The sequence below is a fragment of the Globicephala melas genome, chromosome 17 (assembly GCF_963455315.2).
Source record: "Globicephala melas chromosome 17, mGloMel1.2, whole genome shotgun sequence".
Taxonomy (NCBI): Eukaryota; Metazoa; Chordata; class Mammalia; order Artiodactyla; family Delphinidae; genus Globicephala; species Globicephala melas.
The window spans coordinates 743,765-765,839 of record NC_083330.1 but is presented as its reverse complement, the minus strand read 5'-3'; positions in this window follow the sequence as shown (position 1 = coordinate 765,839).

The window sequence follows — 22,075 nt, the reverse complement described above, 5'->3', positions numbered from 1 at the left end:
TCAGCGTGCGTGCAGGAAGGACACCATCTCCCAGCACAGCCCGTGCCGCGACGGTGGTCGTGCCCCGTGGACTCGCCCCGTTTTCCTTACATCTTGACCTTGACGGCTCCAGGAGCCTTCATTGCACCCCAGGTGGCAGAGATTCTGTCTTCCTATCACTTTTCTTGCCAGTGTCCTCAAAACAGATCTCAGTGCTGTCTTTCCCTACAAATGCTTGGAAGACTCTGAGTGTCCATCACACAGCAGGGACGCACCCTCAGGTGCCGCCCCCCCCGCCCCGGGGCCGGGGCCTTCAGAGCCACGCCAGGACACCGTTCCACAAGGCAGCAAAGGAGCCTAAAGTCTCGGGCGTTCGGGAGGCCCGGACGAGGTGAGCCTGGTCCCCTGGGCTGGCCTGAGAAGCGCCCACCCTGTGAGCTGGGGCAGCACCGTCTCCCCAGTGTGGGGGACTCTTCCCCTGCCTGCCCCCAACAATCCCTTGCACTGATCGCGGCCAGGGTTCCCCGCACGACTCAGTGCTGCTTCTCACGCTGCGTCCTCTCTGCCCTCGGCCCGGCTTCCCTGCCGGTTACTCAGTGAGGCAGGCGGGTCCTGAGTGAGCTCAGACCCTCCCTGTGCCCTTCAGTCACTTCCCAAAGCCATGCGCTCCCCCAGGAGAAGCACTAAGGGTGAGATCATACTCCTGTTTTCCCTATCGGTGCTTCTCAGTTCTTTCGGGGACCCCCCGAGACTCTGACGAACGACACGGAGGCCGCCCCAGAGGAAGGGCAGCCTCGGGGCCCCGGGGCCTCGGCGCTGCCCTCTCCCGGGCACCTTCACATGGTGGGGGCCCTCAGCTGCCCGCCCCCCCCGCCACCGCTCACCTCCCTCCTCCCAGCCCGGAGCCGAGGACAAACCTCCCGGAGGAAAGAGCAGACCAGCTCGGGGCGAGGCGGGATCAGACTGTAATTCAATCTGATACTTTAGGCTTGGCAAGTGTACCTCCGGGACGTCTTGAAAACCCCCCGAATCCTTTTCATTTCAGAGCAGTTAAGCCAACCCCACGTCCCGGCTCCAGGAAGCCGCGTGGCTCTGGGTTTTACTGCCGTTTCCTCTCCCTGGGCCGGCACCAGCTCCATGCTCGGCGTTTCGGTGCCACAGAGGGGCCCCCGCAAGCCAGCGTGGGCAGGGGCGGGGGGTGCGGGCCGGCCGGCGGGCACATGTGGCTTCCAGGCCGCCGGCCGAGGCACTGATGTGTAGTGTAATCAAAAACATCCCGCGGTAATTTAATGGTTCCCACCAAGCACAGACACAAAGTCTAGCAACCCTTCCCTCCACATCCTTAACCCTTGGAGGCAGAGGGAACGGCCAGCAGCAAGGGGAAATTAATCTTGGGTAGCTGCTACCCTGGGATTTTCTTGCTTTTGGGGTTTTACTCTGATGTTAGAGAGAAAGATGCGAACTCTGGAAACGTGCCGGGAGCAGGAATTTACATTAAATGTCTTGTCCAGCTCTGGCCGGGGGAGGGGGGGGCGGGAACGAGAACCCTCACACGCTGGGGAGGCCAGGGCCGCCGAGAGGACCGGCTGCTGCCCTTGGTGGAAAGAGTTTGAATCCGATTTAGATGCTCGGTGAGGGAGTTGATTTAAGTGACTCTGAGGCCACTTCCCCACTAGGAGAGAGAGATCTGGAGTGAGGACGCCGGGCACACCCACCCTGCGTGTGGATTCAGTAACCAGGCTGGTGGCAAACGTGGAAGCACGCGCTTGGGAAGAAACCGCCCTTGCGCTTAGAAGTTTTCCTTTTCAATTACAATAAGTTTCCCTAAAATTAGTCACCCGCCATTGTCGAAACTTTCCGTATCTGATAAGATCGGTGACAGCTCTTGGCCGGGGCTTGTCATCTGATCTGCAGACGCAGACTCATCTGAGGCTCTGCGGTCGAGGCCTCCGCTGGGCCGTCTGCACACATGTGCACAGAAGCCTACCGTGCACCCAGAATCGTGCTGCAGAGAGCACGGTCCTGGGCACACAGTAGGGATGTTGACGAGATTCCCCGATCCACTAAGTCAGGCTCGCAGCTGGAGGCCCAGGAGGTTTCATTTGCAGAGTCTCCTGGGGTCACTCTGCCGTGCAGCCAGGAGCCGCCGACCTCCCCGGGGCCGCTCATCCTCGATGTGAGCCCAGGAGGGGGGCTGGCCAGGCGCCCTGCTTTGCTTCGTGGCTCTGGCCCTGAGGCAGTGGGCCCTCTCCGGGCTTTGCTCCCTTCATGTGCAGAAGGAGGGTGATAAGGGCGTCATCCTGCAGGGCTTTGTGCAGGTGGAGCAAGTTAACGTTTGAAAAGCCTTTGGAACAGAAAGCGGCTGTTGTGAGCACTGGGTGGGGTTCATCACGGCTTCACTCTGACATGTGAGTTCCATGACGCAGAACCGACCGCAGTGGCTGAGAAAACCCACGGAATGGGGAGAGGGGGCTGGGCAGGGGTGGGGTTCCTGACAGCGTTTAGCAAGGCCTGGGGGGCAGGGGCTGCGCTCCCCCGGGGAGGAAATCCTTAGCAGCAGTGTGCAGAGGGGACTGATCAGGAAATGGTCACAGATGACAGGATCGAACTCTGTGTTTACTTACGAGTTACCAACAGACCCGACACCAACCCTAACTGGTGGGTCATCCGTCTCAAGCACTATGTCAACCTTCCCACTAGGCTCTGCCCTGTGAATAGTAACAGGTGTGGGACTCCTCGGGTGGGCTGGGGCCTCTCAGAGATCACACGCCCACCTGCCCTCCGCGCGTCCTGCCTACTCGAGGTCTCTGTGACCTGTCCCAGCCACCCCCCACTGACAAGGGAACCAGTGGCCAGCAGCCTGGACGGGGGCGGGGCGGGGTCCTCCGACCCAGACCTGGGCACCGCCCTCTCCGCACGTTCTGCTGAGAGCGTTCTCTATCGGATATAAGATATTTGATGCACATTTATATAATGCACAGTGGGTATGGTATTTATTTGTTAATTTACATATTTGATAAATATGTACAACTTTATGAGAAACACATGTTACTCTGTCTGGTGGGAGAAGTTGGGTCGGATGAGAACTTAGGTTTCTGTTGTGAAATGAATCCTAAATGACAGCATTTAGCATCGTGTCCCAAGTAAGAAGAGAAGTCCAGGAAACCGAGACAATCACGACGAGAGAATGTGCTGCATCAGACTAATCCGGTCCTGTTTTTTCCCCACTTTCTTTGACGTTAAGTGCTGTCTGAGAAAAATGTGATTCAGCGTGCACCATGTGTCTTTAGTTTCTTTCCGGGGTGTTGCCGCCCGCAGAGACCAGCCTGACCCCGAGGTCCGTGATTCTGCCTTCCTGAGGGTCCCTGATCAGGGGCACGTCGGCTGGAGCCTCTGTTTGTTTCGCTGGGGTCCTTAGAAACCTCTGCTCTGGCCTCAGCCTCAGCCTCCCCTCGGGGGCGGGGCGTCGAGGCGGCCCTGCAGCTGCCCCCGCAGCCGGGATGCAGGCCGCGCTCGCCCCGTCCTCCAGCCCCCGCGAGGCTGTGCGCTGAGGCCAGCTCCACCTCCCTGGAAGCCCCCGGCCGCCTCCCGCGCTTCTCAGCACGACCCGCTCCCCTTGGGTGGCTGAGAGGCAGCCGCGCTTTGGCCGGACGCCCCAAACGCCACCCCCGGCCCTGTAGTTGCTCTGACATGCGCTGCCCGCGTGTCTGTGGCTCCCTTGCACCTATAACCTCACTGTTTGTAGCCCTGGGGGCTTTTTCTACCGAGAAGCACTCTTCTCAGAGGCTTCTCGTAGCAGAGGGGCCAGTCCCGCGGTGACCCCGGTCCCGAGGCCGCCCAGCACCACACAGCCTGAATCACAGCTCCCGTTGGCCGGGAGCAGGTCTAGAAAAGCAGGGGTTTGGGCAGAAACGGGCACTTAACTCAGGCCCGACCCCACCTCCTTCCCTCTGAAAAGCTTCTCCCTCCTGCCCTCTCCTGTCTCCACGGGCTTCCTGCTTCCTAACTCCTTTCTAAAATTAAAACAACATATTTATCCTGGAACTCAAACCCCTTCAGGCCAGGGCAGTAATTCTCTAAGCATTTGCATTTTCAGATTTTTATCTCCAATTATGAAATGAAAGCTTTGTGTCTTGTTAAAGGAATGTCTGGTCAAGGGGAGGATTCCTGGGTAAAGCCTCGCTACACCTCAAATCACACCAAGGGTTCCACGTGCCGGGCTCTGACAGGGCCATGTGCCCACACAGGGCTCAGCCTGGCCCCCAGCCTCCCTCCTGGACCCCCCGGTGGCCCCATCTGGACCCCACACCCTAGGGGCTACTTTGACAACCCCAGACTCCTCCTCCAGTGCTGGTCTAGGGACGGGGTGTGAAGGGAGGGGCCTTGACGGGATGAGGGGACGAAGGTGGAGAGGCAAGAGCGGACCCAGATCGGCTGCGGGCCCAGCAGTCCTCTGCCTTCGCCCCTGGGGAGTGGCAGCCCCGTCCTGGGCCGGGAAAGCTGGAGTGACACCAGGTCTAAAGGCCAGAGATCCCACAAGGGAGAGGAAGCCTTTAGAAGCTGCCCTGTCTGTGCAGCTGTGGTGGTCGCGGTTTGGGGAGGGGGGATTGCTCGTCCTCTTTGCTCAGGGCCCCCAGCCTGGGGTGACCCTGCTCCCCGGCCAGCAGCAGATCCCGACCTCTTGGCCTGTACTGTTAGCCTCCTCCACGGCTGTGTCTATGGGGCAGCAGGCTGTGGTGCACTCATCCTAACATAAACACAGGGAAGTAATAAAAGAAATAATAAAATAAGAGAGGGGTGTGGACAGCTCTGGGCTGGCCAGCTTTGCCGCCGGCCCCGCGGGTTAACACACAGCTAACGGGGATGGAGAAGGAGGTCCTGGGAGCCCTTGACTTGTATTTACAGCCAGTGGGTCAAAAGCACAGGTGACACCCTGCACTGAGACTGGCACCTGAGGTGGGGAGGGTCTGCCTTGGGGGCCTCAAGCTGTGGGCCCTGATTCTGTCTCTGGGGAGGTGGTGTCAGAACTGAGTTGAGTTGTAGGACATCCGGCTGGTGTCTGAGCATTGCTGGTGGGTGTGAGAAACCCCCTCCCACTCGGAACTGGTCTCAGAACTCAGAGACCCTGATCTGGATTCGAGCCTCTGAACGGTGGCCCCAGTGGCACGAGACCATAGCCACCTTTGATCTGGGCCGGCAGGCACCGGTCCCACTGGCCTCCACCAACCCAGAGGGCAGGCGCGGGCAGTGGGCATAACAGGACCCACAAAACCCAGAGCCCAGAGGGGCCTGTTCCGTGAAACGTGCAGACCACCATGCAGGAGCACGGAGGGGGGACGGCCGGGGGGCGGCGTGCAGACCGAAAATGGGGAGGTTCGGAGAGTGCGGGTCACAGCAAGCATGTTCCAGAGCCACCACGAGCATCTGTTCATGGGCAGGGGAGCACACGGTTGACTGAGTAATGCTAACTTTCAAAGAAGCAGATTTCTTTATCACTTTGATATATTCACAAATGCCTGCACAAAAGACATTTAAAAGAAGACTTGCCATTTTTTCGGAACCCAAACCAGGCTAATGTCTCTGCAAATACCATAAGGAAACATTGCTTAATAGGTGGTACTGTCTACCGCACGGGGTGCAGGGCTCGTCCTTCCAAAAGTAAATATTGGCATATAAAGAAAACGGTGGGATTGGTTAAGCCAGTTTTTCAGGCCCAGTGCAGAAAAGTAAAAATCTGATTTATTTCTTCCCCTGTTCTGTTCTATTAAAGTGAAATCATGCAGAAAGCAGCTTTCCCATATGTGTGCACGTCTTATAAGGTGAGGCAGACTGCAAGTGAACAGCCCTCGAAGCACGATGCCCACAGCAGCCGTTTGATGTGTGTGGCACGGAAGCCAGGTTTCCTCAGAGGGTCTTGGTCAACAGTTTGCTGAAGCCAGCTCTCTCTCCCGCCCGGGACAGATTACTCTGCCCACCTCTTCATGGCCCTCCTGAGTGACAGCACGCTGGGAGCTTAGATCAGCCATGCAGGGGGTTTCCCACCATGGAAACCAACAGACCTTACACCCAGGGCTTCTGATCCCCAGAGACCTGTCAACCATCCAGCAGCCCCACTGGGAAAATGAGGCTGTGGAGCAGAAATAGATGGAAAAGGGCCTCTGCCTGACCTGGGGCTCGAGCCAGGAAGGGTTCTTGAGTTTCTTAATGGTTGGAAGAAGCATCCACAAGCACTGTTATCAGACTGAATGGTCTTGGAAACGAGCTCCTGCCGCAGGTTTAATAACGTTTTAAATAAATTCAACCTAAAGTTACACGGCAAAACCCTGCTCATATATAACACTTGTAATGCGGTAAAGTCATCTCATCAACAGCTAACGTTGTTGGAATCACAAGTAGTGTCAAGGTGCTTTATACACTTTCTGTGTTGTTAAAATTTAAAACCAGAAACAATCTCCATTCCCGCACGTATCGCCAGGGAGGTGCATCTTCTCGACCCTCACTACAGCCATGGCAGCAATTCCTGTTGCAAGTGTAAAGGAAATTTCCATATTACAAAATCAACTTAGGCTTTCTGGGTCTGGAACAGGATGGTGTAAGCCTACTTTTCTCTGCTATGTCCTCTAACTGCAACTAAATAACCCTGGAAATTATCAACAGAGAATGATAAAAGGACCCTAAAGCCTGGAAAGAAAGAAGGGGGCTGACTGGAGACTTGAGGAAAAGCAATATGACTCCCCAGGCTCCCTTTATCTGCCATAGGTCTCGGACTAAGGGGCCAGAGAAGACTGCAACTCAGAACCACCAAGAGGCAAGGACGAAAAACATTTCTCACTTCTCTCTTTAGCCAGAGGCCTGGGAAAGAGGAAACCCAAGTTCCTCTCCCCAAGCCAGCCCACCTGCAGGGCCAGCCCTCCCCCAACTGCATGAGGAATCTCGCTCCAGCTGCTCCTGAGCTTCTGCCCCAGCAACACAAGGCAACCCAGAAGAATGCTGTCCATCCCTGTGGGCAACACCAACAGGGATTGAAAGGGAGCCCCAGCGGTGCCAGAAGAATGTCAGACCAGAGGAGCACAGCAAGCGTTCTGAAAGGTGAATTGATGTCAGAACCAGTAGGCCAGCACCATGTGCTAACCCTAAACAGAAAACTACCTGCTAAACAATCTCCTGAAACAAATGCAAACGTAGACATTCTCAGCAAAGAAATGAAGTTATAAAAAAGAATTAAATGGAAATAGCAGAAAAGAAAAACACAATCATCAAAATGTTGAAACTAGTTGATAAACTCAATAGTTGAATGGTGAAATGAGATAACACACTCAGTGAACTTGAAGACAAATCATTAGAATTTACTCAATCTGAACAGAGAAAAAATAGACTTCAAAAATGAACAGATTATCGGAGTCTGTGGGATTCTAAAAGATCCAACATTTATATCATTAGAGTCCCAAAGGAGGGGAGGTAGGAATGTGGGACTAAAAACTTTCCAAATTTGGTAAAATACATAAAACTATAGATTCAAGAAGATGAGAGAAACCTACATGTAATGAACCCAAAGAAATCCACACAAGTACATCAAAATGGAATTTCTAAAGACAAAGTCTTAAAAACCGCCAGAGAGAAATGACACATTACTTATGAAAGAACAAGAATTTATGGCAGCAGATTTCTCATCTGAAACCTAGGAGACCAGAAAGAAGAAGCACAACAATTTTCAAGTGCTGAGAGGAAAGAACTGTCAACTGGAATCTTATATCTGAGTAAACTACACTTAAAGAATGAAGAGGAAATAAAAAATACTTAGACAAAGGAAAACTAAGATAATTTGTCACTAGCAGACCTATTTTAAAGACTGGCAAAATGAAGCTCTACAAAAGTAAAGAGAATGATAATAAAAGAAGGCTGAAAATTTCAAGGAAAAAAAAGGAGCAACAGAAAGACTGAAAGTAAAAGTAAATATGATAGACTATTCTTTGCTGAGATACTTTAATCATATTTTATGATTGAAGCAAAATTTATAACACCATTTGATATGGTGCTAATGTATGTAAAGGAAATATTTAAGCCAAATGTATTTTAAAACTGGAGAAAGAAAAGGGACCTTAACTGAAGTAAGGTCTATGCTTCATTCAAAGTGATAAAATGTCAATACCAGTAAGCAGTGACATCACATGAGTATACGGTAATACATAGAACCATCAGAAATAACACTGTAGGGACTTCCCTGGTGGTCCAGTGGTTAAGAACCCGCCCTCCAATGCAGGGGATGTGGGTTCGATCGCTGGTCAGGGAACCAAGATGCCACATGCCACGGAGCAACTAAGCCCACACACCGCAACTAGAGAGAAGCTGGCGCACTGCAATGAAAGATCCCACGTGCCACATCTAAGACCCAATGCAGCCAAAAATAAATAAATAATCAGAGAATCAAAAATAAACTCTCTTCTGGCAGTAAGCATGCTTTTTAAAAAAGAAAAGAAATAACACTGTACAAAGTTATATGCTCAAAAATGTTATAGATAAAAAAAAAGTTATAAAGAGGTCAACACGGAATTCTAAAAAAATGTTAAAATTAGACATAGGAAAGCAATAAATCAAAAGAAGTGAGAAACAGAGAGAATAAACAGGAAAGAAATAATAAAGAGCAGACCTAAGCCCTACCATATTAATAATTTGGTTTTTTTTGGCTGTGCTGGGTCTTTGTTGTGGCAGGTGGGCTCCTTAGTTGCAGCTCGTAGGTCCTTTAGTTGTGGCTCAAGGACTCCTTAGTTGTGGCAGGCAGGCTCAGCATGCAAACTCTTAGTTGCGGCATGCATGTGGGATCTAGTTCCCTGAACAGTGATTGAACATGAGCCCCCTGCATTGGGAGTGCAGAGTCTTCACCACTGTGCCACCAGGGAAGTCCCAATAGTTACTTTAAATGTAAATCGTCTAAATACACCAAGAAAAGCACACAGGTTGACATGTTGGATTAAAAAAAAAAGAAACATGACCCAAATAAATGAGTACAACACACTCTCTTGAAACATAACAACATAGGTATGTTTAAATTAAAAGGATAGGAGAGGGAAGAGATACGGGGATATATGTATACGTATAGCTGATTCACTTTGTTATAAAGCAGAAACACACCACTGTAAAGCAATTATACTCCAATAAAGATGTAAAAAAGAAAAAGATAGGAAAGGACATATGATGCAACATGAATTTTTAAGAAATAGGAAAGCTTACATTAATATCAGATAAAGTAGATTTCAGAGCAAAGAAGATTACTAGGGTAAAAAGAGGAACATTACATCAATCCTTCAAGAATATATAGAAATTCTAAACCTGTATACATGAAACACCAGAGCTTCAACTAATAGAGCTGAAAGAAAAACAATAAACTAATTATAGTTGGGGACCACAACACACACTCTCAGAAACTGATAGAGCTGTAGAATGTTACAACTAACATCATACTTATTGAAAAACTAAGCACTTTCCCTCTAAGATCAGAGGTGATGCAGGATGCCTCATCTCAGCACTCATTTAACATAGTTCTGCACATTCCAGCCAATGCAATAAGGCAAGACAAAGAAACAGAAGATGTACAGATTGGAAAGGAAGAAATAAAACTGTGTCTATTTGCAGATGGCATGACTGTCTATGTAAATATCCTAAGGAATCTACCAAGAGAACTCATAGAACTAATAAGTGAGTTTTGATAAGCTTTCAGGATACAAAACCAGCACACAAAAATCAGTTTCACCTTTATCTACTGAAAACAAACAAATTGAAACCAAAATTTTAAAAACACTGCCAAGTATAATATCTTCAAAGAAAATTAAACACGTAGCTACAAATCCAACAAAACATGAATAGGGTTATGATGAAAATTGGAAAGTAATGATGAAAGAAATTTTAAAAGTCATAAATACTTGAATAGACATATTGTGCTCATAGACTAAAGGACTCAACATAGAGAAGTTGTCAATTTTCCTAAATTTATATACAGGTTTAATGCAATTTCGACAAAATCTCAGGAAGGTTTGTTTTAGAGATAGACAAAATTATACAAACAAGGATTGGTTCTAGAAGAGCCAAATTCATTTTCAAAAAGTAGAATAAAGTAAGAGGAATCACTCTTCCCCATGTTAGGGGTCACTCTACAGCCACAGCAATCAAGAGAGTGTGGTGTTGGCTGAGGGATAGACAGACACATCAGTGGGACAGAATAGAGAACACAGAAATAAATTCACACAAATACTCCTAGTTGATACTTGGCAAAGGAGCAAAAGCAATTCAACAAGGGAAGGAAAGCCTTTTTTTTTTTTAACTTTTTCTTTTATTTCCTTATTTTTTATTAATTTTATTTATTTATTTATTTATTGACTGTGTTGGGTCTTCGTTGCTGTGCGCAGGCTTTCTCTAGTTGTGGCGAGTAGGGGCTACTCTTCGTTGCAGTGCGCGGGCTTCTCGTGGCAGTGACTTCTCTTGTTGTGGAGCACAGGCTCTAGAGCGCAGGCTCAGTAGTTGTGGCGCACGGGCTTAACTGCTTTGCGGCATGTGGGATCTTCCCAGACCAGGGATCAAACCCGTGTCCGTGCATTGGCAGGCAGATTCTTAACCACTGAACCACCAGGGATGTCCCAGGAAAGCCTTTTCAACAAATATTGCTGGAGCATTTAGACATCTATAGGCAAAAACATAACACCTTACACAAAAGTCAACTTAGAATGGATCGTGGACTTAAATATAAAATATAGGACTATAAAACTTCTAGGGAAAATTTTGGAGGACCTTGTGCTAGGCAAAGTTGTCTTACCCTTAACCCCAACAGTGTCATGTATAAAAGGAAAAAGAATTGATAAAATAGACTTCATCGACATTTCAAACGTTTGCTCTGCAGAAGATTCTGTTAAAAGGATGAAAAGACAAGCTACAGAAGGGAGAAAATATTTACAAAACATATAATCAACAAAGGACTGGCACCTAGATTATCTAAAGAACTCTCAAGCCTCAACTTAAATAAAATGAAATATCCAATTAGAAAATTAGACATTTCCAATAGGAATGTTTTCTTCAATAGACATGAAGAAGCATTTCACCGAAGAGGCCATACAGATGGTGAATAGGCCCATGAAAAGTTTTTCATCACCATTAGCCACTAGAGAAATGCAAAGTAAAAACACGAGATATCACTACCTACTTCTCAGAAGACTCAGTAAAAATGGTGTGAACATCAAATGCTGGCAAAGATACAGAGAACCTGGGTCACTGATGCATTGCTGGTGGGAATGCAAAATGGTATGGCCACTCTGGAAAACACATTGGCAGTTCCTTTTGAACCTAGAAGTGAAATTACCACATGACCCAAAGTGCATTCTTGGGCACGTATCCAAGAACAATGGAAATTTATTTTCACACAGAAACTTGCACGTGAATAATGATAGCAGCTTTATTCATAGTAGTCCAAAACTCAACATTATCCCAATATCCTTCAATGGGTGGGTGGTTCAATGAACTGCAGTACATCAATACTGTGGGATACTGACCCACAATAAAGAGAACCATTAAACCACTCAGTTAGAATGAACCTCAAAGACATCATGTTGAGTGAAAAAAGCCAGTCTCAAAAAAATACATATGGCATGAACCCATTTATATAAAATTTGTGAAATAATTAGAGAGGGAGAATGGTGGTCGCTAAGGATTAGAGATAGAAATAGACGTGTAGCTGTGCCTATTATGGGATAGCACAAGAGAGCCTTGCAGTGATGACACAAGATGACATCTTGATTGTGGTGGTGGTTACACAAAGCTACACACATGATCAAATTGCACAGAGCCAAACACACATACCCACACACAAGTGTGTATGTAACCAATGAAATCTGAATAAGCTTCACAGATGGTTCCCACAACGACTTCCTGGGTTTGACATTGTACTGTATTTATGCATAAAGACAGCATCGGAGGAGGCTGGATCAAGGGTGCGGGGGACATCTCCACATTTCCATGCAACTTCCTGTGAATCTATAATTATTTCAAAATAAAAAATTATTTTTAAAAAGACATATAAAGGTAATGGGATTGATTCTTTATACACTCAGATATGCAAGGAAAATATAGCTTCATTCTTTTCTTAACTACTGTGATCTTGCTTTAATCTCCACATTACTGATATCAAGAGAGGAAAATAATATGTTTTCTGATTTGAAGTATTTCTATTTTTCCTGGTTTAAAAGAATGGCTACACAAGGGCCATATTTTTTATAGATGAATACTGAAATACATGGGAATTAAAGTGACACGATGCTCGGGATTTGCTCCCAAATGTTTTAAAAAGAAAAGGAAAAGGAAAAAGAAGAGAAATGATAAGTGAAGGAGACATGGCAAAGTTTTGATAATTTTAGAATCTAGATAAATGTGGTTTGTTATATTATTTTCTTTATTTTTGTGTGATGTTTGAAAATATTCATTAAATAATTTTCTTTTAAAAAACCTATTAGGGTTTGTTGGCGCAGTGGTTAAGAATCCGCCTGCCAATGCAGGGGACACAGGTTCGAGCCCTGGTCTGGGAAGATCCCACATGCCGCGGAGCAACTAGCCCCATGCACCACAACTACTGAGCCTGTGCTCTAGGGCCCATGTGCCACAAATGCTGAGCCCACGTGCCACAGCTACTGAAGCCCATGTGCTTAGAGCCCGTGCTCTGCAACAAGAGAAGCCACCACAGAGAAGCCCACGCACTGCAACGAAGAGTAGCCCCCGCTTGCCACAAGTAGAGAAAGCCCGCGTGCAGCAACAAAGACCCAACACAGCCAAAATAAATAAATTATTTTTTAAAACCTATTAAACTATGCAACTGAGAGCCTTCCACCCAACTTCAATAGGAAGTGATAAATCTGCAATATAAAAGCATAATCAAGAGAAGAACTTAACTGAATTCAATAAATGCATTCCAAGTAATGAATATGTTCAATTAAAGTCGTGTGCTCATGGATTAATATCAATATTTGGCAGTGACTGTGTGAAAAGACATTTTCAAAGGCCAGATATGTGAAATCTCATCCCAGGTCTGCATAACTAGATGGACACTTGCCGTCAGTTTTGGTGGCAGAGAACCCGGACCGTGAGCTCATCAGGTGAAATGCTATCCTACCACGAAAGAAGTCTGTTCTTCTCGTTAGCAGACCTTCTTATAAAATATTGTACACAAAGATTATATTTTGAATTTTGTCAATAAAAAAATCGTGGACGTTTGTTTTCTCTCTCCTTATATAAGCAGTTATATAATATCCTCAAAGTTGCATCTTGGCTCGAAAAACCTAAAATATTTACCACAGTAAAAGTTTTACCGAAAGGGCTGGCGGGGATGGTATAGAGGACGGCTTTCCTCTGCGCCGGTGCAGCAGCTCCAGACACATGGAGAGACCCTGGGAGCAGGCTGCTCGCCCACTGCAGACCCCACGTGTCTGAGGGCACAGTTGGCTTGAGAGGTGCCCTGGCCATCAGGCAGGCCCTGGGGTTGTGGAGATCAGCCTTCTTATGGCTGGTGCTGTCTTCGCTGAAGCATCCAGTCCCACACACTCCCTGCGGCACCCCCAGAAGCAGGGTCCCATTTCCGGAGGGCACGTCAGGAGGCCCGTGTCGGGCAGGAACCACAGTGGTCAGTCACAGCCGACCGAACCCGAGGTTCAAGGTCAGGGCTTTGCACACGCGGCCTCCCGCCCCTCCTCCCCGGCAGGTCCGGTGCGTGACCAGCAGCTGCTTTAGGGAGCCCCTCAGCCCCTCAGTGAAGTGGCGGTGTTTCCAGAGCACAGAGCTGACTGTGTGAGCGACCCACCCAGGGAACCCAGGGGGCAGGCAAGTCCGCGTGGGCTCGGTGAGCCGCTGCCCTCATGCGGGCCTGGTCAGAAGCGGGGCGCTGGGGACAGGCCGACAGCCAGGGGTTCGGGCAGCTCACACCACGGAGTTGTTTTTAATTATTCTAAACAGCCCACCGGCTCCCTTGGACCAGGTAGCTGGATCCCTTCAAAGTAGAGAACGGGTTTTGTCGTATGAAAGAAAAATAAGCGAGCCCACTATACTGGATCCACGAGAGCAGAGTCAACCACCGAAATCTGAATTCTCGTAAATCACAGCTTTTTGAGAAAGCCAGCCCTCTTGGTCGCACCGTGGACGGGCCAGGCTGTACCCTCATCAAACAGATCTCCCCCCCGCCCCGCCCGCACAGACGCCCCCCGGCCTCACCCCTGCCTGGGGCTCGCACCACGAGGTTGGGGGCGCCGGGACTCGTGGGTCCCGCAGTGCAGGTGTGGCTGACGGGCTGCACTTCTGGGGATCATCTGCTGCAACACAGGGTGCATCCCACACAGCAGAGGAGCTCCGTCAGAGGTCGGGGCGATCGCAGACCCTGCTCAGTGAAGCACTGGAGCAGACAGTGCCGGGCAGATCGGCGGGTGGGGACCAGGGCTGTGCTCACGCATCAGGCGGCCCCAGGATCACACTCATCTCTTCTCAGTGGGACGGACAAAGGAACACGTAAGAAAGTGGTATATGAAGAATAAAGTCCCTGAAACACTTGTATCACCCCCATGAAGACTCACACAGGACGTGATCAACGTCCCCTATATAGAGATGCACGTGACACGTTCCTCTCAGAGCTGAGAGGACGCAAGTCAAGACTCAAACGGGTCTCCTTGTATCATGACATGATGGAAAGCACGTGACTCACAGTGTTTTCGTTAATTTTTTTCTCTTTCTCTCTATCTACCCAGGTTGCCAGCGGTTTCAAAGTTGAGTTAAGGCTCAGAGCAGCACGGGTCTCCAATTATGGCGATGTCCTCCTTCCCATCCTTTGGCTTCTCCTTCCTTACCCTTGTTTTAATGGTCCTGTCGTATGTGAGCTTTAACCTAGGCAACTTCAAATACTTCTGTTAAAATAAGCAGTATGTAATGATTACATTATTTGGTACGTTTGCAAAGTATGAACCCGCAGACAGTAGCGGCAGAGGTCTAGAGGGCAGAAGGAAGAAATCGTGGGTAGCTTTACCCCTGCCCTGAGGCCCCTGCAAGGATGGCAAGGCCGCCGTGCGAGAGGCTCTGACCTCAGCAGCTCCAGGCCGGCTGCGGAGGCCAAGGCGAGGGCGATGCAGGGTCCTGGGCTCCGGGCCAGGTTGGTGGGGGGTGACTGACAGGCACCGAAGGCTTTACAGACTATCTTGTGTTTTCAAGCTGCATTCAGACCAGAAACATTTGAGACGATGATGCCAACCAAGGTCACCTTAAAACAGAACCTTTTTTAAATCCTTTTAAAAAAATGTGTAAATCATTGAAACCCTGAAAATACATAACGTGCCTCTTTTCTTTTTTCAAATTTAGTGCTTCTGTCGAAATCCACACAGATTTCAGAGCCAACAGAAAAGAAGCAGGTTGTTTGCTTCTCACAGTGTTGTGCAGTCACGGGCTTCTCCTGGGACCGAGGACCGTGGCCGTGGTCCCCCCGACCTGCGAGCCAGACTGCCCTCCACCGCCATCCCGGATCCGCTTCCGGATCTGGAGCCGGCACTGAGCCTGCATTAAGGGAAGGGTCACCCAAACTGCTGCGAACCAGGATTGGCTGGTGAAAACCTCGTTAGCAAAAGTAGGGGCCCCTTCCGTGAGCCCGACACCCTCATAACTGCTCTGAGCCCCCTGACAAGCCGCCGGCCCCGTGCGTCAGGATCAGAGAGGTGCAGCCCTGCCCTGAGGCCACACAGACCGAGTGCAGCGGGGAGGCTGGAATCCTGCCCAGCCAGAGCAGAGCTTTTTCTGTTTGTTTGCTTTGCTGCTCATCTTTCCAGGATCCCACCCTTCATCGGCGATGCTCTCAGAGCACCTGATCCCAGCCATTTATACTCTGTGTGGTCCTCCATCAGCCTCTCTCCTGCAGTGTCACGTGTGCACTGTCTCTCTAACCGCAGACGCATCCACGACGTCTGGGCCCGGTTCATCTAAGCAGGGATCTGGGACGGTTGCTTCCTTACAGAAGTGTGATCTCAGGTCCAGAAAGATCACAACGTGCTCAGATCACACAGACACACGACTCTTAGGAAAGACTCTTCATCCTTAAAAGTCATAAGCTTCCTGAAACAAAATTAGCGACTGTTTTATAATTTTAAGGTTGAGAATAAAACCTTTTCATTAACACTCAAAACCCTGAGGGGGCAGATCCAGTAACAAATTTCTCATGAGTTACCAGAGGAAGCCTGAGGTCTCCAAGTGGGGCTCCTTGGAAAGGACTCTTCCCCAGAGGAATTTCCAGCCTCAGCGAGCATGTCGGGGGAGGGGCTCCTGGCCCCACGCTCCCCTGCCAGTCAAAGCTCAGGCCTGGCCGCGAGCTGCAAGGAAAGCCACAGGGCCCTTCCCAGAAGTGCAGGTCCAGGCCAGGCCCAGGGCAAGGCCCCCATGCCGGGGAAGGGGGCCACCTCCACCCTGGGAAGCCATGGTCCCACGCTGTGGCGGGGACCCCAGAGGCCGCCTGGCCTCCTCTCCTACAGCCGCGCTGGCGTGTTTTCACTCACACGGGCTTTGGCCCTGGACGGGACAGGCCCCCTGTGGGACAGGCCACCCACAGAGGCAGAGCACGATCAATAGCCCTTCCCCCCAGGTGCTGACAAAGCGCTGGCATGGGTTCCCGGGGAGCCTGCGGGGGATGCAGCCCCACCCTGGCTGGCAGAGGGCCTGGACCGCGGCCTCAGGAGCCCCCGATCTCAGCTGCCTGGGCCACCCCACAACCCCCATTTCCCCGTTTGCTGGAAAAAGAGTCGAGCCGACCCCCAAGTAAACATTCCTTGAGGAGCCGGGCATTCTCCCCCAGTTAATATCGCCGAGGCACAAGTTTCGTCCTGCAGGCACCTGTGGGCTGGCCAGAAGTGCGTGTGCGCAGACAGGCAGAACTCCACCCCCGAAACCAGCGGGAACCCCGGAGTGAAAACTCCACTGCCACACGTGAAGTTAAACATTTTGCTAAATTACCGTTAACTGCCTTCATTCCCTCTTGGATGGAAATCAACTTGAAAGGGCCTCGTGTGAGAAAAGAAGCATGGTTGTGAAAGTCAGGAATCAGAGGCTGAGAACCTGGCCCCCAGGAAAGACTGAACCTCTGCCCTTGCAGACCCCTCGTCCCCCGGAGACCCCTCCCTGTGGTCATCTGTTTCCCAGGAGCTGGGGCCCGGCACCAGCCGGGAGCTCGGCTGCACGCCTGCCGCCACCTGCCTGTGGGTCCACCCCCCAACCTCTCGCGCACAGGCTCCCCGCCCCTGCCCTTGCCATCCGTCCAGATCTGGGCACTGAAGCCCGGCCCGCTTGCTGGGGTCACAGCCCCGAGGCCTGATGCGTCCTGCCCCCCCTGCCTGCACGCGCTGGAGGGAGGAGGGCTCCCCACCTGGGGGGGCAGCTGGAACTGCAGGCACTCTGATGACAGTGGGACTTCAAGGGACTTAGATCAAAATACTTATGTAAACTTGCAAAGGTTTAGAAAAAATCAGACCAAAAAAATCTATACAAATGTAAGAATCCATGAATTCCACTGCAGACAAACCGTTTCCGGGCAGCGGGCAGAGCTGCCGAACCACCCACACACCCGGCTCTGCTTCTTACACAGAGAGAAGTGCACTTTGCTTGGAGATATATACGTATTCCATTCCAAACGTTATCTATTTTTATATGTACTTACAGGTATCTGTGTATGTATTTAGTACATTAGATGTCACATCTATCCATGGACGTGCAGCCTCCAGACTGCGAGCCGTAAGGTTCTGCTGTCTACAAGACCCCCGTCTGTGCTAACTTGTTGCAGCAGCAGGAACAGGGTAAGACGCCCACAAAGGGCCCTGGCCCAGCACCTCCTCACGGCTCATTTAGACCCGGGCCAGTGCCGGCCGCCACGCAGAACAAAATGTGCAGCGACACTTGCACCCGGCTTCTCTCCTCCTGGGAAGAGCTGTTCCCGCCCCGCAAGGCCCCGTTCCCGGCCAGGCAGGGGGAGCCGGCTCAGGCTCACAGCACGTGCTTCCTCCAGGCAGTCCCTGGGCAATGCTCCCCCAGCCCTCCCAGCCCTGGCCCGCCTCCTTCTGACCTCTGAGCCGCTCCTCCCTGGAGAAACACCTCCGACGGGAGGGGACCCCGGCCAGGGCTGCCTGCCGCTCACTGGGCGCTGTGGCCCGACTCTGTCTGACGGCTTCTTCTGTCTCCGTTTTCACTGCTCTGAGACTTCCGTTTCAGTCCACCTCCTGAACTCCACACCAGGGCCCCTGCTCGGCCTCTTTTAACCCACACTTTCACTTGAGGGAAGTAACTTGGCTTCTTAAATCTGCCCTCCATCACCAACACACTCTCTTTGGCAAGAGTCACCCGTTCCTCTGTGGAGGGAGAACCTCATTTACTCAGGCTGCAGGTACAGGACTCCACGCTACAGGCAGCCACCACCTCGCTCAGGGAGGGCCCTTCACACGTTTAACGCTTGGTGTCATCACTTCACCCTGTTTCTCACCTACCTCCTCCCACTTGGACTCACCCTCTCAATTGGCATCACTTTGGGAAGGAGAACTTTTAAACATAATTTTAGTAATTAACTCTGCTCTTATACGAAATTTGATTCTGTATCTATACCAAGAATTGCTGGGTGACTCTAAATTAAAAATCTTCATGTACCTGGAAAAGTGCTGAATCTGACCAAGTGTTGAATATGCTCAAGAAATATTTGAAAGATGGATCCATTTATCCATCCATCCATTTACCCACCCATATATCAAAGATGGATGGATGGGTGGATGGATGGATGGATGGATGGATGGATGGATGGATGGATGGATAAATGGATGGATGGGTGGATGGATGGATAAATGGATGGATGGGTAAATGGATGGATGGATAAATGGATGGATGGGTGGATGGATAAATGGATGGATGGAAGGAAGGATAGATGGATAAATGGATGGATGGATGGATGGATGGATGGATGGATAAATGGATGGATGGGTAAATGGATGGATGGATGGAAGGAAGGATAGATGGATAAATGGATGGATGGGTAAATGGATGAATGGATGGATGGATGGATGGATGGATAAATGGATGGATGGATGGATGGAAGGAAGGACAGATGGATAAATGGATGGATGGGTGGGTGGATGGATGGATGGATGGATAAATGGATGGATGGATAAATGGATGGAAGGAAGGATAGATGGATAAATGGATGGGTGAGTGGGTGGATAAATGGATGGATGGATGGATGGGTGGATGGATGGATAAATGGATGGATGGATGGATGGATGGATGGGTGGATGGATGGATGGATGGATGGATGGATGGGTGGGTGGATGGATGGATAAATGGATGGATGGATGGATGGATGGATGGGTGGGTGGATGGATCGATGGATGGACGGATAAATGGATGAGTAGATGGATGGGTCCAACACTTAGCACGCCCAGGGATGCCGCATCTCTTCACTTTGGGTTACAGTTCCAGGGAGGGAGGTGAGAGGCGAGGGGCATGGAGCTGTCCCCTCCCCATGAGGTCTCGGGTCATTTCCAGGGGGTCTGTGCGTAGAGCTTTATAACACAGCCACGAGCTTCAGGGGCTTGAGCTGGTTGGAATTAAATAAATCGGCCGTCCTGATAAATAACAACATTGCAGTGCGCCAGCCACACATCCAATGCTCCGTGACCACACGCGGCCAGCAGCTGCCATACTGGGACACCATCTTCACACAAATCTTACTGGTCAGTGAAGATACAGAGGGTACGTTCTGTGGGACGAGAAAACGTGAGGAGGCCATTTACGGCCCCCCGGAACCCCTCCCCTGAGCAGTGACCTGCTCACCCCAGCCAGGGCTCTGGCCTCATTCCATCGTGACCAGTGCTGGGCAAGGGAAACGGCCTTCGTTTGGGTGTATAATAGGAAACACACATCTGGTCTCCTTCCAGGTTCCTGGCACAGAGCTCTGAAAACCCTTGGAATTTCCTGAGTGATGGGAGCGTCTTTCGTTATTCATAACAAGGCCCTTTAGAGCAAAGCTAAATTTATGCTAATGCGGTGACTCTGGTGAGGCCCTGGGCAATTTCGGGAGGCGGGTGTGGCCAGAAACACCAAATCTGAAGTCGTCCAGGCAGAAGTGAGGGGGCCTGGGTGCCACCTTTGAACCTGTGTCTGCACTGGGGGCCCTGGTGGGACTGAGCCCCTACCGCGGGGTCTGCTCGCGCTACAGGAATTGGCATCAGAACTGAGTTGTTGGCCCAGCTGGTGTCAGAGAATCAGAGAACTGACGGCTGTGAGGAAACACCTCTCAGTTCGAAACGGAGAAAACAGTCTCCCCTGTCCTCTCTCAACCAAGAGACTGTGGGGTGGTGTTCTGGTCATGCGGTGCCTGAGAGATGCTGCCCTTGCCTGGGGTGGGGGGATCTACGTGTGCACAGGCTGCAGGCAGCTTTGCTACCGGCTGCATGACAGGCTCTGCATAAGTGCAAGGGGCCAGCGGCTCCAGGTGACCTTTCCTGCAGCTGCATCGACCTCCAGATTCGCCAGGCTTAACTCAAGAGACGGTGGGCTGGGCAGAACAAGTGAGGTTTTGTTCAGAGTAATTATATTCTGACCTGAGAATTGTGAAAGCTATTTTCAATTTGAGAGACGGGGAAATTTTAAGTGCTTTTGCTGAAAACATGCAGATCATTGAATCCTATGTCCTCTTTTCTTTAAATACAGGTAGAATGAAACCCAGAAATAATAGTGGCAATGATACGTAATACGAAATACTCTTCCGGAATCTTTCTTTCACAAGCCCCGAGCCTGCACACACAGATGAACCTGCGTGCCCCCCACCCAGGACCTCTCTGTCGAGCAAGGGAAGGCGAGCTGAGGGGTGTGGCCTTCATCGCGCCCCTGTCGTGGGGAGGAGGGGGACGTGGCCCTGTGCACCGCTCGGCACCTGCAGCCGCTCACAGCACTGCCTGGGCGGTCACTCTGTTCTGCTGGCAGCTCCCTCCCTCTGTGAAGCCCTGAAAGCAGCTTCTGCCCTTCCAGGCTGAGGGCTCCACGGACTTGACACATCGGCCTCCCACCCCCTAAGGGGCCCCCACGTGCGAGATAACAGAACGCCGTATCAGTCAGGGAATTCGAGGAGACAGAGCCAGGAGGCTGTCTGCACCTACATCTGCTCTACGTATCTATACATGTATCGATGCCGATGCTGATATTAATATATATTAACAACCAGAGAGATTAATTATAAGGAATTGGCTCACGTGACTATAGCTGCTGGCGAGCCCCAAACCTGCAGAGAAGACAGCTAATGTCCCAGTTCAAGGCCACGGGCCGAACAGATGGGGAACAAGGAAGGGAAGACCCCCCACACCCAAAGGCCACCAGGCAGGAGAATTTTCTCTTACTCGGGGGAGGCCAGCCCTCTGTTCTATTCTTTCTACTGATTGACGAGGTCCACTCTCCGGAGGAACCATCTGCTTACTCAAAGGATTCAAATGTTAACCTCTCCAAACACACCGCCGCCCAGGAACGCTCAGAACAAGGTTTGACCGGGTACCTGGGGCCCTGGGGCCCAGTCACGCTGACACAGAGCGAACCATCACCCCCGGTGCACACCAGGCAGAAGGGCCCCCAGGGCAGCTCAAGAGGGCCGGTGCCCAGGGTGCGCGGTCCTCCCCTGAACCATCGGAGGCCACGGCAGGGCCCAGGCCCCCGAGGCGCTCGAGCAGATTTCCTCTCGGGGCCCAAGTCTCCACTCAGACGAGCTGGAATCCCCGCCCGCGAACGCCGGGGCTGCCGTCCACCCCAGGAGGGCCAGTCCCCCCGGCCGGGGGCACAGCCGCCCGCCCCCCGGCTCCCTCGAGAGTCCCCAGCGTCGGCTCCGCAGGAACCCGCAGCTGCCCCACCTCCTGCCCCACCAGGAGGATGCTTGGCCCTCCGTCCTGCATCCGCTCAGAAGCCCCAACAGGCTGGGCCTCGGGAGCGTGCGCCGACCTCTTGGCCGTGCAGCCGTCGTGGAGGCCCGAGGGGTTGAGCCGCCCGACCATGACCACCGAGAGATCCAAGCACAGCCCCCCTCCCCCCG